Source organism: Macaca thibetana, chromosome 1 (assembly GCF_024542745.1).
Source record: "Macaca thibetana thibetana isolate TM-01 chromosome 1, ASM2454274v1, whole genome shotgun sequence".
NCBI classification, from domain to species: domain Eukaryota; kingdom Metazoa; phylum Chordata; class Mammalia; order Primates; family Cercopithecidae; genus Macaca; species Macaca thibetana.
Window position 1 is genome coordinate 182,579,929 of NC_065578.1, and position 22,275 is coordinate 182,602,203.

At 37.6% G+C, this 22,275-nt stretch overlaps 1 protein-coding gene across 2 annotated transcripts in view; it reads right to left on the reverse strand.

Annotated features, from left to right (window-relative positions):
* Positions 1 to 22,275, reverse strand: part of XPR1 (xenotropic and polytropic retrovirus receptor 1) — a 267,712-nt gene that overhangs the window by 151,687 nt on the left and 93,750 nt on the right. The gene's annotated exons all lie outside the window — the stretch shown is intronic.

The following is a 22,275-nucleotide window of genomic DNA, read 5'->3' on the forward strand; positions in this document are numbered from 1 at the left end:
GGAAGTTCTGGCTAGGGCAATTAGGCAAGAGAAAGAAATCAAGGGTATTCAGTTAGGAAAAGAAGAAGTCAAATTGTCCCTCTTTGCAGATGACATGATTGTATATTTAGAAAACCCCATTGTCTCAGCCCAAAATCTCCTTAAGCTGATAAGCAATTTCAGCAAAGTCTCAGGATACAAAATTAATGTGCAAAAATCACAAGCATTCTTATACACCAGTAACAGACAAACAGAGAGCCAAATCAGGAAGGAACTTCCATTCACAATTGCTTCAAAGAGAATAAAATACCTAGGAATCCAACTTACAAGGGATGTAAAGGACCTCTTCAAGGAGAACTACAAACCACTGCTCAGTGAAATCAAAGAGGACACAAACAAATGGAAGAACATACCATGCTCATGGATAGGAAGAATCAATATCGTGAAAATGGCCATACTGCCCAAGGTTATTTATAGATTCAATGCCATCCCCATCAAGCTACCAACGAGTTTCTTCACGGAATTGGAAAAAACTGCTTTAAAGTTCATATGGAACCAAAAAAGAGCCCGCATCTCCAAGACAATCCTAAGTCAAAAGAACAAAGCTGGAGGCATCACGCTACCTGACTTCAAACTATACTACAAAGCTACAGTAACCAAAACAGCATGGTACTGGTACCAAAACAGAGATATAGACCAATGGAACAGAACAGAGTCCTCAGAAATAATACCACACATCTACAGCCATCTGATCTTTGACAAACCTGAGAGAAACAAGAAATGGGGAAAGGATTCCCTATTTAATAAATGGTGCTGGGAAAATTGGCTAGCCGTAAGTAGAAAGCTGAAACTGGATCCTTTCCTTACTCCTTATACGAAAATTAATTCAAGATGGATTAGAGACTTAAATGTTAGACCTAATACCATAAAAATCCTAGAGGAAAACCTAGGTAGTACCATTCAGGACATAGGCATGGGCAAAGACTTCATGTCTAAAACACCAAAAGCAACGGCAGCAAAAGCCAAAATTGACAAATGGGATCTCATTAAACTAAAGAGCTTCTGCACAGCAAAAGAAACTACCATCAGAGTGAACAGGCAACCTACAGAATGGGAGAAAATTTTTGCAATCTACTCATCTGACAAAGGGCTAATATCCAGAACCTACAAAGAACTCAAACAAATTTACAAGAAAAAAACAAACAACCCCATCAAAAAGTGGGCAAAGGATATGAACAGACATTTCTCAAAAGAAGACATTCATACAGCCAACAGACACATGAAAAAATGCTCATCATCACTGGCCATCAGAGAAATGCAAATCAAAACCACAATGAGATACCATCTCACACCAGTTAGAATGGCGATCATTAAAAAGTCAGGAAACAACAGGTGCTGGAGAGGATGTGGAGAAATAGGAACACTTTTACACTGTTGGTGGGATTGTAAACTAGTTCAACCATTATGGAAAACAGTATGGCGATTCCTCAAGGATCTAGAACTAGATGTACCATATGACCCAGCCATCCCATTACTGGGTATATACCCAAAGGATTATAAATTATGCTGCTATAAAGACACATGCACACGTATGTTTATTGCGGCACTATTCACAATAGCAAAGACTTGGAATCAACCCAAATGTCCATCAGTGACAGATTGGATTAAGAAAATGTGGCACATATACACCATGGAATACTATGCAGCCATCAAAAAGGATGAGTTTGTGTCCTTTGTAGGGACATGGATGCAGCTGGAAACCATCATTCTTAGCAAACTATCACAAGAACAGAAAACCAAACACCGCATGTTCTCACTCATAGGTGGGAACTGACCAATGAGATCACTCAGACTCAGGAAGGGGAACATCACACACTGGGGCCTATCATGGGGAGGGGGGAGGGGGGAAGGGGGAAGGGGGAGGGGGGGGATTGCATTGGGAGTTATACCTGATGTAAATGACGAGTTGATGGGTGCAGCACAGCAACAAGGCACAAGTATACATATGTAACAAACCTGCACGTTATGCACATGTACCCTATAACTTAAAGTATAATAATAATAAATAAATTAAAAATAAAAAAAAATAAAAAAAAAAAAAAAAAAAAAAAAAAAAAAAAAAAAAAAAAAAAAAAAAAAAGAAAATCAAAAAATGTAATCTAAATTACAGTGTAAAGAAAAAAAAAACACATGGTCGTATGACTTGACACATAAAAAGCATGTGACAAAACTCCATGTCCATCAACAATAAAATCTCTCAGCAAATTAGAAATAGGAAAAAAGTTCCCCGACTTGATAAAAGGCATCTATGGAAGAGGGGAAAAAACCTGCAGCAAACATTATAACTAATGGTAAAGACTAAGATGGGAACAAGGAGAAAGAATGGCTACTCTTCACACCTATTCAACATCACATTGAATATCCTGGTCAGGGCAATAATACAAGAAAAAGAAATAAATGCATATAGTTTGAAAAGGAAGACATAAAACTGTAGACAAGATGACCGTGTAGACAAACCCAAGGAATTTATCAAAAACTCCTAGAAATAGTAGGTGAGTTTATTAGGGTCACAATATACAAGGTCAATGCATTTTTAAAAAATTGATCAGGCACAGTGGCTCACACCTGTAATCCCAGCACTTTGGGAGGCCAAAGTGGGCATATCACTTGAGGTCAGGAGTTCGAGACCAGCCTGGCCAATATGGTGAAACCCTGTTTCCATCAAAAGTGCCTGTAGTCTCAGCTACTCAGGAGGCTAAGGTGGGAGAATCGCTTGAATCTTGGAGGCAGGGGTTGCAGTGAGCCAAGATCGTGCCACTGTATTGCAGCCTGGGCAACATAGTGAGACCTTGTCTGGAAAAAAAAAAATCAATCATAATTTTATACACTGGCAATGAACAACTGGGAGATTAAACAGCATACCATTTACAACAGTTTTAAAAGGAAATAATTGGGTATAAATTTAACAAAACTTGTATAGGATCTGTATACGGAAAACTACAAATCACTGATAAAATTTATCAAAGAAGACCTAAATGGAGACACTTTCCATAATCACGTATTGGAAGCCAAAATGCAGTAAAGATGTCAATTCTCCCTAAATTGATCTACAGATTTAATACAGTTCTAATCGATATGCCAGAAATATTTTTTTATATAGACAAATGGAGTCTAAATTTTATATTAGGCAAAATATAAGGGCAAAACAACTAAAATAACTAGATAAAAAGGCAAAAGCCAATACAAAGACAAAAGAATGAAAATAGCCATAAAATTTTTGAAAAACAATAAAGTCAGAGAAATTATCCTAGACAATTTTAAGACATAATTAAGACAAAGTGGACACCGTGGTATTGACAAAGGAATAGACATACAAACCAATGAAACAGAATAGACAGTTCAGAAATAAACCCAAACAAATAAGGTAAATTGATTTTTGACAAAGGTGCACAGGCAATTCAAAGGACAAGGGAGAGAGACTCTTTTAACAAGTTATGTTACAACAATTGGATGTTCACATCTAAGAAAATGAACTGGTCTAAACCCCACAACTTTTACAAAAATTAACTGAAAATGGATGACAGAGTGAAATGTAAAATGAAAAACTATAAACCTTTTAGAAGAAAACAAAGGAGAAAATCTTTGTGACCAGGGGTTAGACAAAAAGATCTTAAGACACAACATCAAAATGAAAAAAAAATGATAAATTGAACTCAATCAAAATAAAAAACTTGTGCTATGTGAAGGCCACTGTTAAAGAATGAAAAAACTACAAGCTATAGACTTGGACAAAATGTTTGCAAGTCACAAAATCAACAAAAGGACTTGTATCTAGAATATATAAACACTCTCAAAACTCAAGAGTGAGAACACAGAAAACCCAAATTTAAAAATGGACAAAAGACTGGAAAATACTAATGGCAAAGAAGCACATAAAAAGATGTTCACTACCATGAGTCATTAGAGAAATGCAAATTAAAACCATAGTGATGAAAATGTTCTAACAAGATTGTGATGGTTACACAACTCTGAATATACTAAAATCACTGAACGGTTGAACATTTTAAATGAGCAATTTTTATGTTAGGTGAATTAGACCTCAATAAAGATTCTAAAAAATTAAATACGCAATGAGATACTATTTATACAAATATTAAGATAGCTAAAATAAAACATCCTAACAGTATCAAATGATAAAGATACAGAGCAACTCCAACTCATACATTGCTGGTGGGAATGCAGAATGGTACAGCTACTCTGGAAAACAGTGTGGCAGTTTCTCATAAAGCTATGGGCCAGGTGTAGCGGCTCACACCTGTAATCCTAGCACTTTGGGAGGCCAAGGTGTGCAGATCACTTGAGTTCAGGAGTTTGAGACCAGCCTGGCCAACATGGCCAAACTTCATCTCTACTAAAAATACAAAAATTAGTTGGGCATGGTGGTGCATGCCTGTAATCTCAGCTACTCGGGAGGCTGATACAGGAGAATCACTTGAACCCAGGAGGAAGAGGTTGCAGTGAGCTGAGATCACACCATTGCGCTCCAGCCTGGGTGACAGAGCGAGACTCTGTCTCAAAAAAATAAAAATAAATAAATAAAATAAATAAAGTTATGTACTTACCAAATAACCCAGCAATCCCACTCCTTAGTATCTACAGAAATAAAAACTTAACTTCACACAAAAACCTGTACACAAATATTTGAAGCAGCTTCTTTTCATAATCACCAAAAACTGGAAACAACCCAAATGTCCTACTGGATAAACAAATCATGGTATACCCATTATGCATGGAATGCTACTCAGCAATAAAAAGTAATGAATTATTGACTTAAGCAACACTGGCATGAATCTCAGAGGATTATGCTATATGGAAAGAGCCAAGTATCAAAATATTACATACTGTCTCATTCTATTTATATGACATTCTCAAAATGTTAAAAATATAGTAACGATAAACAGATCAGCAGTTGGTGGGGGTTATGCATAGGAGGAGTGTATAACTACAAAGGAATAACAGTAGGAATGTTTTAGGCTGATGGAACTCTTCTGTATCTTCATTGTGGTGCTGATTACATGCATTTATATCTGTGTTTAAATTCACAAAACTGTACAAGAAGAAGTCAATGTCACTATATGTTAACTTAAAAAAATTTACAATATCAATTTATATGATTACTATTTCAAGAGGCCATTTCCGAGCAAAGAGAAAATTAAATAAAAAGGGGAAAACAGGATATCACGTTTTAGAAAATGCTATAATAGGTATACATAGCCTGAATTTTCCCCAGCCTTACCAACCTGTAAGTGTTTCAATGATAACTCCAATGTTTGCTACTCATTGCCCTTACATAACGTAGGAAAACAGACTATTCCATGGCAAGGGTGATGCCATCTTGAAGCAAAACTGCCATGATAACTAGTGTTTGACCCACCTGCTTCTCCCTCCACCACATACCAAGGTGTTCTGTAGTAAAGTCTTTAAACAAAGGCCTATAACATACATAACTCTCATAAAGATGCTTATCTAAACTCCCCAGTGGTCACAAGTCTTGGCAAGAAAGTCCGAAGATAGGACCAGCTGCACATGTTTTACCTTAAAAGCTTGCTCTATAAAGAATATTTTCCATAGAGCAGGTGTGGGTATCCACTATCTTGCGGTTGCTTGAGACAGCCCTTCTTTTCCTAAGTTCCTATTAAGTATTTCTTTCCGAGAAACTGGACTTGTCAGGCTCTTTCTACGGCCTCCCAGCTCCCTCAGCCTTGGGGGTAAATCTGCATATATCTGCTCACTGTTGAACACATAATGTCTAATCTCTTTTTGGTCTCCACTCCTCACCCCAACCCCAACCCCAAACCCAGTTATTTACAGAAGGCCAAGATGTCTTACAAGTGTTTATATGTTCTTCATTTCTTGTCTCTATTTTGTTGATGTCTCATTCTTATAAAGTCACTTAACACATTATCAAATGAAATAATCTATGTAAAGCATTTAGCTCAGTGCCTGACATACAGAGATAATTTTGGCATTCTATCTTTTTGTGACATTCGACAAACAAGCCCTAGACCATGGTGTGAAGACATCTTTATTCCAATCCAGGTATTCTATAACTGTGGAATACTGAGCAAACCATGATACTAAGTTCTCTGGGCTTCAATTATCTCATTTGTAAAACAATGCATCTCAAACTCTAATGTGCATCTGTGAAGGTTTGCTAATGCTGCCCTTCCAAAGCTGCAAACCCTTAAAAGAGTCCTTTAGTCCTCATAAGAGCCATGCTAGGTTTCTGCAAAAATGAGGAGAACACCCTCTCACTGTAATTATTTCAGGTAGCTTTAATATACCATGTTCTCAACACTAGATGTTGGTACATGCTATTTCCTCAGCTTGAAAAACCTCCCCATCCTTCCCCCTAGTTAATTCAACCTTCAAGTATCAGCTAAAACATTAATAACATAAGGCAATGTTTTCTGATCATCCCCTATTATGTTAAATTCCCATCATATTCTTCTGTAGCACTCTATTTCTTCTTCACATTGCTTACATACTTCTAATTATGTATTTAAAAACAGAATGAAGTTATAGACTCCAGGAGGACAGGGCTAGTATCTATTTTATTCATTGCCATATCCCGTATCCTGGTGTCTAGTATTCATAGATACTCATGACTGGTTGCTGTATGCGCTGAGGGGTAATGAACTCCAGAGATGTGAAAAGAAGGATATGTGACCATCCATCTCAGTAATAATATAAAAGAGATTCATGTAAAGGATGGGAACTGAAACTAGAAGACCTTCAACAAATAAAAATGATATTTTTACTATAATTTGGATTACCGAAAACTGGCTAGCCACATGTAGAAAGCTGAAACTGGATCCCTTCCTTACACCTTACACAAAAATTAATTCAAGATAGATTAAAGACTTAAATGTTAGACCTAAAACCATAAAAACCCTAAAAGAAAACCTAGGTAATACCATTCAGGACACAGGCATGGGCAAGGACTTCATGTCTAAAACACCAAAAGCAATGACAACAAAAGCCAAAATCGACCAATGGGATCTAATTAAACTAAAGAGCTTCTGCACAGCAAAAGAAACTACCATCAGAGTGAACAGGCAACCTACAGAATGGGAGAAAATTTTTGCAATCTACTCATCTGACAAAGGGCTAATATCCAGAACCTACAAAGAACTCAAACAAATTTACAAGAAAAAAACAAACAACCCCATCAAAAAGTGGGCAAAGGATATGAACAGACACTTCTCAAAAGAAGACATTTATACAGCCAACAGACACATGAAAAAATGCTCATCATCACTGGCCATCAGAGAAATGCAAATCAAAACCACAATGAGATACCATCTCACACCAGTTAGAATGGCAATCATTAAAAAGTCAGGAAACAACAGATGCTGGAGAGGATGTGGAGAAACAGGAACACTTTTACACTGTTCGTGGGACTGTAAACTAGTTCAACCATTGTGGAAGACGTGTGACGATTCCTCAAGGATCTAGAACTAGAAATATCATTTGACCCAGCCATCCCATTACTGGATGTATACCCAAAGGATTATAAATCATGCTGCTCTAAAGACACATGCACACATATGTTTACTGCGGCACTATTCACACAGCAAAGACTTGGAATCAACCCAAATGCCCATCAATGACAGACTGGATTAAGAAAATGTGGCACATATACACCATGGAATACTATGCAGCCTTTAAAAATGATGAGTTCATGTCCTTTGTAGGGACATGGATGCAGCTGGAAACCATCATTCTCAGCAAACTATCGCAAGGACAGAAAACCAGACACCGCATGTTCTCACTCATAGGTGGGAATTGAACAATGAGAACACTTGGACACAGGAAGGGGAACATCACACACCAGGGCCTGTCGTGGGGTTGGGGGAGGGATGAGGAATAGCATTAGGAGATATACCTAATGTAAATGATGAGTTCATGGGTGTAGCACACCAACATGGCAAATGTATACATATGTAACAAACCTGCATGTTGTGCACATGTACCCTAGAACTTAAAGTATATATATTTAAAAAAGCAAATTGTCAAATAATTAGAATACAGTGAAAATTATAATGAAACCTGTGAACATAACTTATTCTTAACTGTCTTATTTAGAAGTCTGTTTTACAAACTCTAGAGATTCGAATTTGTTAAAAGCATTATCATTAAATCGTAGATGAAGGGAATAGTTAACAGAGTTCAAGAGAATGTCAGATTGATCAGCTTTCACTATTTAATCAATAAATAAAATGTTAAATTTAGTGACTGTACACAAATCAAATACTTCAAGTTGTGGTGTGACACAGTCTTATTCACTAAAGGTACTTAAAACATTTTTGAAATAAAAATTCTGAACAACACTTAATTAAAAACGTAAAGGATCAAGCTCAATCTTGTCTTCCCAATTGAATTAACAGATGTTGCTTGTTTTTGTTTGGAATACAAGTCATTTCATGGAATTAATTATTTAGCTAATATTTTCTTTCTTATAAAATCTGGTGTTAATTGGAAATCATTTTTTCTTCAGTCTAAACAAGTTAAATGTCTAGCAAGAGCCATAATGGAATACTCAAATCTGTTTAAAACCATTAAAGTTACTATTTGATTAGACAGTTTTCAAATAGACTTGGACTATTAAATACAGAACAGACACATTCTGTCTGACAACATGTATTTCTGAAATGAAGTGTTTCTGCACTTCAAATGCATTATTGAAAAGAGCCACAATAAAAACATATTCAAGACCAATTCCTATCAGTAGTCAAGAGAACTAATTTTTATTTCTGTGATTCCTCACTAGCTCACTCATTACAGATGAGGAATTCTACTAATTATGTACATCTGCCAAGATCCTATTTCCAAATGAGGTCATATTCTGGGTAACATAATGATATTCTTGCTGCTAAGACAATGGTCCCTTTTCAGTACTTATTTTCTGAGACCTCCTCCACTGTATTTCACAATTCTGATCACTCATAGTTCTTGATACCCCGCCCCCTCAAAACCCCATATTCGTTTCCAAGATACCAATCTTCACGATAGGGTCTTCCTACTAAAATATTTCGCCTATACAATGAAGGTTTCAAAATCTTGTTCTCTAGCCACTTACTTACTGTGCTGATACGCCATACTGAAGATCTGCCACTGGCTGTCCCACATGTGAAACTGGCCCACTGTACCACATAGAAATGGACCCTCTCAGTCTTGAAACTTGAGAAAGTTTCAAGTTACATTTGTCTTATCTGAGTTCCTTTCTCTGGAAACCAACTATCAGGCCTCTCAGATCAAGGAATTGAAACTTCCCAGATCATTGCATCTGAACAATAAGATGCCAGACCCCTGACCCATCATGATTGCCTAACCCACTGCCTGTTTGCTGTTGACCAACTCCTCTTCCTTACCCGTCCCTAATTCCTGCTTTTCCACACATGGTTACATTTCTTTTGCTATATAAACAAACCCCTAATTTTAGTTGGTCAGAGAGATGGATTTGAGACTGGTCTCCTATCATGGCTGCAGCACCTGATTAAAGCCTTCCCCTGGCAATACTCCTTTCTCAGTGGTTGGCTTTCTGTGTAGCAAGCAGCAGGCCCTCAATTAAACCCCCAGTGTTTTGGTAACACATGCACCTTAAATTTAACATGTCCAACACTAATTTCAGTAACCTGGAAGTGTAATAGTTAGAAGCAAAAGCTCAGGAATAAAGACTGCCTGGGTTGAAATTCTGGCTCTGCCTCTTTCTTATTAAATATCTGACCCTGAAGAAGATACTCTAATCTTTTTTTAACTGTTTCTCTCATCAGTAAAACCAAAATAATAATTATAAGTGTCCTCAAAGGACTGTTACGAAAATTAAATGAAATTATGTATATAAAGCATTTAGCAAAATGCCTGACATACAGGAAGCACTCAAAATATCAGCTACTATTAACATTATCATCATCTTCAAACTTCCCTCAAAAACATCTTTTTCTGGTTTTTTTAATTTAGTTGCCTTAACTGGCTATCAATTGCCTAAACTAGAAACTGGAAAGTTATCCTTGATTCCTTCCTATTACTTTTCTACCAAATAAAATCCTGTCTTCCCTAGTTCCTTTAATAGTTCTTAAAGCCACTGCTCTACATTTCTACCACCTCTATCTCCATATACCTCTCGTTTTACTTCTTTCTAGATTATTAACACAGATTCTGAACTGTCTTCCTTGTTTCCAGATGAGCCTTTCTTCTAATCTATTGCTGCCAAACCCTTCCTTCATATCTCTTATCCCCTTTCTCAGTTAAAAGCTTCTAGTTCCACGCGTATCTCCACCTAGTGCTTTTTACCCTCTGTATCTACCAAATATAGCACAATACTGATTGTATTTGTTGGATGAACAAGGAAACTCTGCAAATTTATAGTCAATTTGGAAAGAGCCAAAATGGTAAGAGGAGTGCTGGGAAGGAAAGAACATGGCCCTTTTAAATGATATGGAAGTGGAGAAGGGAAGTGCGGGGTAGAGGAGGGCATGGTTCCTAGCTAGGGGTAGGAACAAAAATAGTCCCCATGGACACAGGTAAGGACAGGCATTTTTGTTTTCCTGCCCAAATGTTGCATTTCCCAAGACCACCTTGGCCTGCCACGCCCCTATCCAGTGCCTACAGAAACCCCCAAAACCGTAGCAGGCAGGCACACAGGCCACTAGACATCAAAAGGAGCACATCAGTGAAGGAACACGCAGGCGGCTGGACGTCGAGAGGAATGCACCGACATACACCGGGACACCGACGGGCCACCAGCAACTAGAAGCAGAAAGATGCTGAGTTGGCTGCCACAGAGAGAGCCCAGGCCGCTGAGCGGCCCGACTCCAGGCGAAATCGTCCCCACTCCATCTCCCTTCTGGTCTGCTGAGAGCCACCGCCACTCAATCAAATCTTGTAGTTATTCTTCAAGCCCAAATGTGATCGGATTCTTCCCATACACCAAGGTAAGAACCGGGATACAGAAAGCCCTCTGTCCTTGCGACAAGGTAAAAGGTCTAATTGAGCTGGTGAACACAAGCCGCCTAGAGATGGCAAAACTAAAAGAGCACAAGGTAACACATGCCCACTGAGGCTTCACCTGTAAACATTTACTCCTAGACACTGCCATGGGGTCAGAGCCCACAACCTGCCCATCTGTATGCTCCCCTAGAAGTCTGAGCACTGGGGCGCTGAAGAATCAAGCCACTTCCCCATCGCACATCCTGTGAGGGGGACATGGGAACTTTCCCCATTTCAAAAACAACATCTATTTGTCAAAAATCACCATCAATAGTTTCACACCAATATTTCATTAAGATCTACTTCTGGAATATTCAATTAAAAGGCCACCTTAAAATTATGAGAGTATTATCTAGTACAAAACAGTAATAAAAAATACGTAAGCTTCTGAAAAATCTTACTAGGAGTTAAGCATATTAATTAAGATATAAATAACCATGAGAAAATATATCAAATTCATAGTAAAAGGGAAAATTTTAATTATCAAGACCCAGAAAGTTATTTTTACTTGACATATTGAAAAAAAATGTCTTACTTCAGAAAGGCATTTTATTTTACTTTACTTTTTTTGAGATGGAGTCTCACTTTGTCACTCAGGCTAGAGTGCAGTGGGGGAATCTCGGCTCACTGCAACCTCTGCCTCCAGGGTTCAAGCAATTCTCCTGCCTCAGGCTCCCAAATAGCTGGGATTAGAGGCACAGGCAACCACGCCTGGCTAATTTCTGTATTTTTAGTAGAGGCAGGGCTTTGCCCTGTTGGCCAGGCTAGTCTTGAACTCCTGACCTCAGGTGATCTGCCCACCTCGGCCTCCCAAAGTGCTGGGATTACAGGCATGAGCCACCACGCCCAGCCTAGAAAGGCATTTCAAAAAGCATTTTTAAAACCTGTAAAAACTCTAGATCCGTGCTGTCCAATACAACAGCCACTAGCCACATGAATACCTGAAATGTGGTAGCCAGTTCAAATTGAGATGTGCTTTAAGAATTAAAAACATAGCAGATTTTGAAGACAACATAAAAATGTAAGATATCTCATTAACAATTTTTATATTGATTATGTGTTAAAATGATCATACTTTGGATATGAGTTAAATAAAATACTATTAAATTTAATTTCACCTTGCTTCTGAAACCAGTCCAATATTCCCATGGACTGTCCTTTTGGATGGACATAGAAATTAACCCTTCTGCTGTTAAAGTTTGACACTTGTAGTTGTTTTATCTGAGTTCCTCAGGAAAGGACCTTCAGGTCTCTCAAAAAAGGTATCAAAGAACTGAAAGTCACCAGATCACAGCACCATATGCCTCCTTGCCCCTCCCTAGTTCTTGTTTTCTTACATATTGTTACATTTTTTTCCCTGCTATATAAACTCCTTCTTTTGGTCAGTCAGGGAGATGGATTTGAGACTGAGCTCCCATCTCCTCGGCTGCTGCACCTGATTAAAGCCTTCTTCCTTAGCAATACTTTTATCGGTGATTAGCTTTCTGTGTGGCAAGTAGCAGGACCTAGACCTAACTTCTGGTGTTTCCGTAACACTTCTTTTTATTTTTAAAATGTCTACATACAGAAAATTTTAAACTGCATATGTGGTTCACACTGTATTTCTATTGAATGGTGCAGATCAACACCAATAATTCTAAACTAGGCACTAGTAAAACGGCATATCACAACCACTTTAATTATCTGAATAACCTAATATATTAATACAATGTAATAAATTTTAGAGTAATGAATGAAGTGTTATAGACGCAGGGAACAGAGAATCATCTAAATACACAAAGATTCACCAGAGCAAGGATACTTGCATTGAATTTTTAAAGAAGAAAGTTTTTGATCCAGGAGGCCAAGGCAGGAGGATCACTTGAGCCCAGGAGTTCAAGACCAGCTTAGGTAACATAGCAAGACCCCATCTCTGCAAAAAATTAAAAAATTAGCTAGGCATGGTGGTGAATACTTATGGTCCTAGCTATGCAGGAGGCTGAGCGGGGAGGATCACTTGAGCATGGATGTCAAGGCTACAGTGAGCTGTGATTGTGCCACTGCACTCCAGCCTGAATGACGGAGTGAGACCCTATCTAAAAAAACAAAACAAAACAAAAATACCACAGTGGGGGAAAATTTGCCAAAAGGAGAAGGACTTAATATGCAAAGGCAAGGAGCTATGATAGAGCCTGGCTGCCAGACTCTGGCACATTCAGGAAATGGTGGAAACTTTAAGTATGGAATATGGGGGGAAATTATTCATGTAAATCTTAACACCTCTTCTAAACAGTAAGCTTACTGGAGGCAGAATTTGTGTCATATATATTTCATGTGTAGAATATACAATTTCAATAAATATTTGCTAATGTACTGATAAAAAAAATTCATCATAAAGGTTTCTCTATAAATCCTTCTTTTAGAAAATAAAAAGTCAAGAACCTGAAATTCAGAGGCATCCTGTTACCTAACTTCAAACTATACTATGAGGGTACAGTAACCAAAACAGCATGGTATTGGTACAAAAGCAGACACACAGATCAATGGAAGAGAATAGAGAGCCCAGAAATAAAGCTGCAACACCTACCACTCTGATCTTTGACAAAGTTGACAAAAACAAGCAATGGGGAAAGGAGTACCTATTCAATAAATGGTGCTAGGATAACTGAGTAGCCATATGCAGAAGACTGAAACTGGACCCCTTCCTAACACCATATGTAAAAATCAACTCAAGATGGATTGCAGACTTACATGTAAAACCTAAAACAATAAAACCCCTGGAAGATAACCTAGGAAATACCATTCTGGACATAGCCCCTGGCAAAGATTTCATGCTGAAGGTGCCAAAAGTAATGGCAACAAACTCAAACACTGACAAATGGGACTTAAACTAAAGAGCTTCTTGCACAGCAAAAGAAAATATAAACAGTAAATAACTTACAGAATGGGAGAAAATATTTGCAAACTATGCATCCAACCAAAGTCTAATATCCAGAATCTATAAGGAACTTAAATTCACAAGCAAAAAACAAATAATCCCATTAAAAAGTGGGTTAAGGACATGAACAGACACTTTACAAAAGAAGACATACACATGGCCAACAAGTATATTAAAAAATACTCAACATTACCACTCCTTAGATAAATGCAAATGAAAACCACAATGAGATACCATCTCACACCAGTCAGAATGGCATTATTAAAAAGTCAAAAAATAATAGATGCTGGCGAGGTTGAGGACAAAAGGGAACACATAAACTGCTGGTGGGAATGTAAATTAGTTCAACCACTGTGGAAAGCAGTTTCGTGTTTTCTCAAAGAACTTAAAACAGAACTACTATCTGACCCAGAACTATCATTCCCACTATTGGGAATGACCCAGAACTACCATTCCCACTTAAAACAGAACTATCATTCACATTACCAAGTATACACCCAAAGGAATGTAAAATGTTCTGCCATAAAGACAAATGCACACATACGTTAATCACAGTACTATTCACAACAGCAAAGACATGGAATCAACCTAAATGCCCATCAATGGTAGACTGGATTTTTAAAATGTGATACATATAACACCATGGAATACTATCCAGCCATGAAAAAGAATGAGATTATGTCCTTTGCAGGAACATGTATGGAGCTGGAGGCCATTATCCTAAGCAAACTAACACAGGAACAAAAAAACAAATACCTCATGTTCTCATTTATAAGCAGGAGTTAAACATTCAGTACACATGCATACAAAGAAAACAACAAACACTGGGGCCTACTTAAGGCTGGAGGGTGGGAGGAGAGTGGGGACCAAAAAACTGCCTATCATATACTATGCTTATCACCTGGCTGATGAAATAATCTGTACACTAAACTCCTATGACACATAATTTACCTATATCACAAGCCTGTACATATATCTCTGAATCTAAAATAAACATTCAACAAAAAAGAACCTGAAAATTAATTTAACAATTATTGTAATTCCTAATTTTGGCATCCGATCTTTCTAAGAAATTAGGGAAACATTGTGAAGTCTGGTATGAAGCCATTTGTATTCTAATACAGGTTTTGTTCTTACAAACTTTGGAATCCTGAGCAAATCAACTAAGTTCTCTGAGCTTCCATTACCTCACCTGTAAAATAATGACATAGAGCAATGCTTCTCAAACTCTAATGTGTATATACGACTTATCAAGTGATGCCTAAAGTTTTAGCAGCCTCTCGGAGCTTATTTGAAATACAGAATTAGTTAATTGGAATCAGTTAATCGGAATATGAACTTTAACAAGCTCCTAGATGATACATCTGTCCAATTAAGTCTGAAAAGTACTGACTTTGAGGATAAATATTACCTACGATCTTGTTTCCAGCAGTTCCTCTAAGTAGCTGAGTTTTACTTTCAAGTATTCATAGCTGGCTGGTATCAGTTTATGGTATCTTCTCTCACTGCCCACAGCTTGTAGCCCCATCAACATAGTTTTCATTACTACCCCCTCAATTATAAGCAACTCCTTTTTCTCACTACCGCCATATACCAGTGTTACTTTTTCATTCATATTTTCTGTCTCTAAGACTTTTTCCTAAATCTTTTAAAAAATCTTAATTTTCTTTAAAATTGCCCCTGAATACACATTAAACGTAAATCCTTTTGCTTTACAGAAAGACTGGTTATATCATAAGCATGTGAACCAGAGCAACTCCATCTTGAATAAGCGCTGGGTAAAATGAGGCTGAAACCTACTGGGCTGCATTCCCAGAGAGTTAGGCATTCTAAGTCACAGGATAAGATAGGAAGTTGATACAAGATACAGGCATAAAGACCTTGCTGATAAAACAGGTTGCAGTAAAGAAGGCGACCAAAATCAAGATGATGATGAAAGTGACCTCTGGTCATCCTTACTGCTACACTCCCACCAGCACCATGACAGTTTACAAATGCCATGAAAAGGTCAAGAAGTTACCTCATCTGGTCTAAAAGGAGGAGGCATGAATAATCCACCCCTTGTTTAGCATATAATCAAGAAATAACCATAAAAATGAGCAAACAGCAGCCCTTGAGTATGCTCTTGTCTATGGAGCAGCCATTCTTTCATTCCTTTATTTTCTTTTATTTTTGTTTGTTTGGTTGGTTGGTTTTTGAGACAGATTTTCGCTCTTGTTGCCCATGCTGCAGTGCAATGGTGTGATCTCGGTTCACTGTAACCTCTGCCCCCTGGGTTCAAGTGATTCTCCTGTCTCAACCTCCCAAGTAGCTGGGATTACAGGCATCCGCCACCACACCTGGCTAATTTTTGTATTTCTAGTAGAGGCAGGGTTTTACCATGTTGGCCAGGCTGGTCTTGAACTCCTGACCTCAGGAGATCCACCCACCTCAGCCTCCCAAAGTGCTGGATTACAGGCGTGACATTCCTTTACTTTATTAAACTTGCTTTCACTTTACTCTGTGGACTCGCCTCACATTCTTTCTTGTGCAAGATCCAAGAACCCTCTCTTAAGGTCTGGATCAGGACCCCTTTCTGGTAACAGTTACAACATAACCTCTTCAGGCATCCTATATCCCAGTTACATTGTATTATTTCTTGTTCTTTATCATATTAGAAATTAAAACATATGGCTAGGAGCGGTGGCTCACGCCTGTAATCCCAGCACTTTGAGAGGCTGAGGCGGGCAGATCATGAGGTCAGAAGGTCGAGATCACAGTGAAACCCCGTCTCTACTAAAAATACAAAAAAATTAGCCAGGTGCGGTCACAGGCGCCCGTTAAGTCCCAGCTACTCTGGAGGCTGAGGCAGGAGAATGGCGTGAACCCAGGAGGTGGAGCTTGCAGTGAGCCGAGATCACGCCACTGCACTGCAGCCTGGGTGACAGCGAGACTCTGTGTTTAAAAAAAAAAAAAAAAAGAAGAAGAAGAAATTAAAACATACGTTTAAAAATATTTACCTATCGACTTAAAAATAACAAAAATAAATCCATTACATGTTAACATAAATGAGTCAATTTTACAAAAATAAGCATTCCCTCTACCTCCCTCCCAAATGGTGAGAAAAGTGGCATTATTTTACATGTGTACAAATCTCTCTGGTGTCTGTCTGGATTAATAGAAGCTGGATTCTCACATCTGCTTCAGCTAGCCTCCGGAATACTCCACTTTCTACACATAAGAAAATGAGAGTGAAAAAGGCAAATAAAGCCTCAGCATTATTATGTAAATAGTTTTCAGTCTCAGGGACCCCAAGAGGTTGAATGGATAACACTTTGATAACTGCTGGCTTACAAGAAACAGAACTATGTCCCGAGTTTCCGCAGTTGGTTCCTTCCAGTGGGTTCTTGCTCTTGCTGACTTCAAGAACGAAGCCGCGGACCTTCATGGTGAGTGTCACGGCTCTTAAAGGTGGTACAGACCCAAAGGGTGAGCAGCAGCAAGATTTATTGTGAGGAGTGGAATTGAAGACAGCATGGAAGGGAATCCCAGCAGCTTGCCCCTGCTGGCTGGGGGTGGCCAGCTTTTACTCCCTTATTTGTCCCTGCCCATGTCATGCTGATTGGTCCATTTTACAGAGTGCTGATTGGTCCATTCCCAAACCTTTAGCTAGACACAGAGCGCTGACTGGTGCGTTTTTACAGCGTGCTGATTGGTGCGTTTACAATCCTTTAGCTAGACACACAGTGCTGATTGGTGTGTTTTCACAAAGGGCTAATTGGTACATTTACAATCCTTTAGCTAGACACAGAGTGCTGATTGGTGCGTTTACAATCCTCTAGCTACACAGAAAAGTTCTCCAAGTCCCCACTCAACCCAAGAAGTCCAGCTGGCTTCACCTCTCAGAACCACTAACATTCATTGAGTATGCCAAGCATTATGTTAAATATTTAACATACATTATCTCATTTAATTCTAATAATAATTTGAAGTAGATACTATTAGGGCCATGTCATACTCAAGGGCACTAAGGTTCAAAGAGTACAAAACTTGCCTAAGGGCACACAGCAATTAAGGAGTGAGGCCAGTATTTCAATCCAGGTTTTCTGACACTGAAGCCCACACTTGGAGTTACTTTGCAGTATCCCTCTTAAAGCAAGAGATGCCAGGGGAAATTCAGATTTACTTACAACAAAAGTGTTAAAATGAGAGATACTATATATAGGTAAGTTCAATGAGACTTTGGTGAATTTGGTCTTATTCAGTAAAATCAGTTTAAGCAGTTACTATGTGTAGTCTTTTGCAAGAGAATGCAAAAATATGTTTCTCCTTAATTAGCTTATAATTTAGCTGGGGGAATCAAAGCAAACAGTGAAGGATAAAAAATAAGTACAAGAAAGGTTTGAAAGTCATAAAAGATTAATGGATAGAGATGGGGCTTTTCTATTCATGTCAGGGTGACAGTGCAATAGTGGTCACCTACCACTAAATCACTCTACATCCTTTTTTCCCCACATTTTTACCCTTTACTCCCTATCCCTATTCTCTCTTAGTATCTTTCATCAGGAAGATTAGTCAGATCTTCAAAAAAAATTCACACTATCTTACTGGTTCTCCAACTTTTGAGTCCTTAAAAATAACATTTAAAATGCACATTATTCCAGGATGTATCCACTAAAATGATGCTACAATAAATCCTGGGTATGGTTAAGATTTTTAACCAGACTCTCCAGATGCCTCACAGATTACCCTTTGAGAAAGGGAAGCCTCAGTATTTCTAACTTATACTTGAATGTGTTCGATACCTTTAGGGATCCTTACTCAGTACCATCTATATATAGACTCTGTAACTGTTTATAAGCATGAATAAAGTCAAGGTCTGAAATGTTCAATCCTTGTTTCACCATGGAGGTTCATTCTATGCTATGGTATGAGTTTTATGGCAATGGGTTTGTGGAAACAAAAAATTGCAGCACGTCTTAGAATCAAAAATGTATTCTCCATACCACCACAGTTTAACTATGTTTCTGTTATCAATGATGTATATACATCTTAAATGTTTACAAACTAATATTAAATTGATAACTGAGGAAATATTGAAGCAGATATTGCCTCTCAATACAATGACTTTTACATTGACTAACTGAAGGTATCTTTCTTGTTCAGCATATCAAGTGGTGTTTATTAGTTCTAGCTAAATAACGTTTATCTGGTCATTGCTGTGCTTCAACGAGTGGCAGCACATGGAAAAGAAATCATATATATTTAACTCCTTAAAATGAATTTATTGTTTAATTATCAATTTCTTACTCAACATTTTGCCAACTTTAGCCACTTACACCCACAAACCCTTACTTAACTTTATAGGCAGTTTACATTATGACTTTTCCAAGTCCCAGGCACTTTCACCTCTGTAAGTCACTTCCTCCATTTAAAAATAGTGTATATTAAAAATCATATTTTACAACTTCATTAATATGAAGACAAATATAATTCAGGCTGGATTCATTATTCATCACTATTATACTCATTTTTTCTCCTGTAAAAATTAATTAAAATTAAAGTGAATTTTATGGGCTCCTATAAATAGCATGGGCCCAAGGCACTGTGCTTACTGTGCTTAATGGGTAAGTTGGCCCTACTCCAAGGCCCTGCTCAAAGGTCACTTCCTCTAGATATTCTTTGATATCCCAAATTCACCTCAAGTCAGTGCACCACCTTTTTTTCTGACAGCACTTGATTCTCTTTTCTTTTAGAATATGTGTCTCACATTAGGTAAGTATTCTAATCTATTCTCTCCCCTATAGGACCATAGCTTACTCAGTTTTTTGACTACCGCCTCACCTCCAGAAATTGAGATGTAATTCTGGTTGTTTTTTTATTAAACTAAGTATTAACATATTCAAAATAGTATTTAATTTTCTCTCCAACTTTGTTTGTAAAAAGAAGGGTAAAAATATGAACTGTAAGAACAGAAAAGACTGAAAAGCACTAATAGTCATATACAACATCCAAAAAGAAAGGTTTTCAACCATGTGATGCAAGATAATGAAATGGCCAAATAACTCAAGAGGCAAGCTAACTGCTTCTCCTGGTAAATGATGTATCTGGATGACCCTAGAATGAACTGTGAATTCAATATAATAAAAAAATATGATGGAGAATTTTAAAATTAAGATGGCTCTGGATAACCAGGGCATAATAGATAAAGGACAGACAGGAGGTTCCAGAAGAGCTGAAGACAGGTAAGGGAAGAGAAAAGGAAGAGACTATTTTACTATCAATATCTTTCTGAATGGGACTATATTATGTCATCTAGTCTCTAACAAGATGGAAAGTATTTTCTCAAGAGTCAGGGGCTCTCAAAAAGGAATAAAATGAAAGTAGTTCCTGCTACAAGGAAGAAAGCAGTTCTTTATATAGAATTTTACTAGAGAAAACTGCTACCATATATAGACTGATGGAAAGAACTTCATTTGATGCTATTTGATTTGGTACCTTTTATGGCAAAAAGGCCCTGGTATAATAACCAGAGTGTGTAACTCTGACGTTACCTACATAATTAATATAACAATAGTTGTAAATCTCAATAATATGTGCACATGCTAAATTTCAGAAGTATTTTAAGTTGTAAAGCTTTTGTTATGCAGTACTGCTAATGGTTACTTTATAACTTTAAGTTTTAAAATATAGAATGTAACATAAAAAGTTTCAGCAATGTATGAATGCTCCAATTTTCTACAGGGTTTGACTCCCTAGAATACTTCTATCAAACAGAAAGCCGAAACGGGGAAGACAGAGAGATATTTTTACGTTGTATGCTCCGTAAGAAAATACAAAAATGGTCTTTAAAATTTTTCAATGACAAAGCTATGTGGTTTATCGGTAACCCCAAAACTCTGAAAAATTCCTGATACATAGTGGACACCTGTTGCATTAACATACAAAATTAAAGACAATGTTGTCTACTCACCCACATAATTATTTTGCTCTTTTAATTACAAAAAGTGATAAAATGAAATGCATTCATATTAAAGGTCTTAGGGGACAAATAATTCCACTGATCTGTGTAAATATACCACCTGTCCAAAACACACTAGTCTATAAATAATCATTGCTCTTCCCAGTCCCCAAAATGGAAACATCATTTCAGAAGGAAAGCAAAGCAAGAGAGACAACTGTGTCAAGCTAAAAAATAGTCTGAACTCTATTTTAAGACCAGTGTTTTGATGGTCATTTAGTTTTCTTAGGCAAGATTTTTCAAAAGGACAGTCAAATCAAGGTTAATAATTATAAATTAACTTATCAGCTAAAAACAAAACTGATAAAATAACATTTGTATTCAACTAAGTTTTATTATACATCAGATCATTTTACACCATGGGCCAATATGAAATGCACAGTCTCATTTCTCAACTAATTTCTACAATTTCACTTAGTCTTGTCTTAAAATGAAAGTTCTAAATAAAATCAAAACATATAACTGAGTATGTATGTTAATTTAAAGTAACATTTTAAAGGTCGGGCGCGGTGGCTCACATCTGTAATCCCAGCACTTTGGGAGGCTGAGGCGGGTGGATCACTAGGTCAGGAGTTCAAGACCAGCCTGACCAAGATGGCAAAACCCTGTCTCTACTAAAAATACAAAAATTAGCCGGGTGTGGTGGTGGGCTCCTGTAATTCCAGCTACTTGGGAGGCTCACTGCAGCCTTGACCTCCCGGGCTCAAGCCATCCTTCCATCTCAGCCTCCAGAGTAACTGGGAATACGGGAATACAGGCATGCACCACCACACATGGCTAATTTTTTTTCTATTTTTTGTAGACACGAAGTTTCACCACCTTGCCCAGGATGGTTTTCAACTCCTGAGCTCAAGCAATTCGCCAACCTCAGCCTCTCAAGGTGTTAGGATTACAGGCAGGAGCCACCAAGCCTGGCCTCATGTATATCTTTTGACTCCCACAAAACATAACTACTAATACCCTTCTGCTGACCAGAAGCCTTAGTGGTAACATAAACAATCAATTAACACATATTTTGTATGTTTTATGTATTATATACTGTATTCTTACAATAAAGTAAGCTAGAGAAAAGGAAGTCATAAGAAAAATATATTTACTATTAATTAAGCGGAAGTGGTTACTATAAAAGTCTTTATCCTCAATGACTTCACATTGAATATGCTAAGGAAAAGGAAGAAGAGTAAAATGGGAGGTTGGTCTTGCCATCTCAGGGTGGCAGAGGTGAAAGGAAATCCAATATAAGTAGACCTGCACAGATCAAATCTATGTTGTTCAATGGTCAACTATATAATAAAATATAAATTTTAGTAAGACATGTTTTACATAT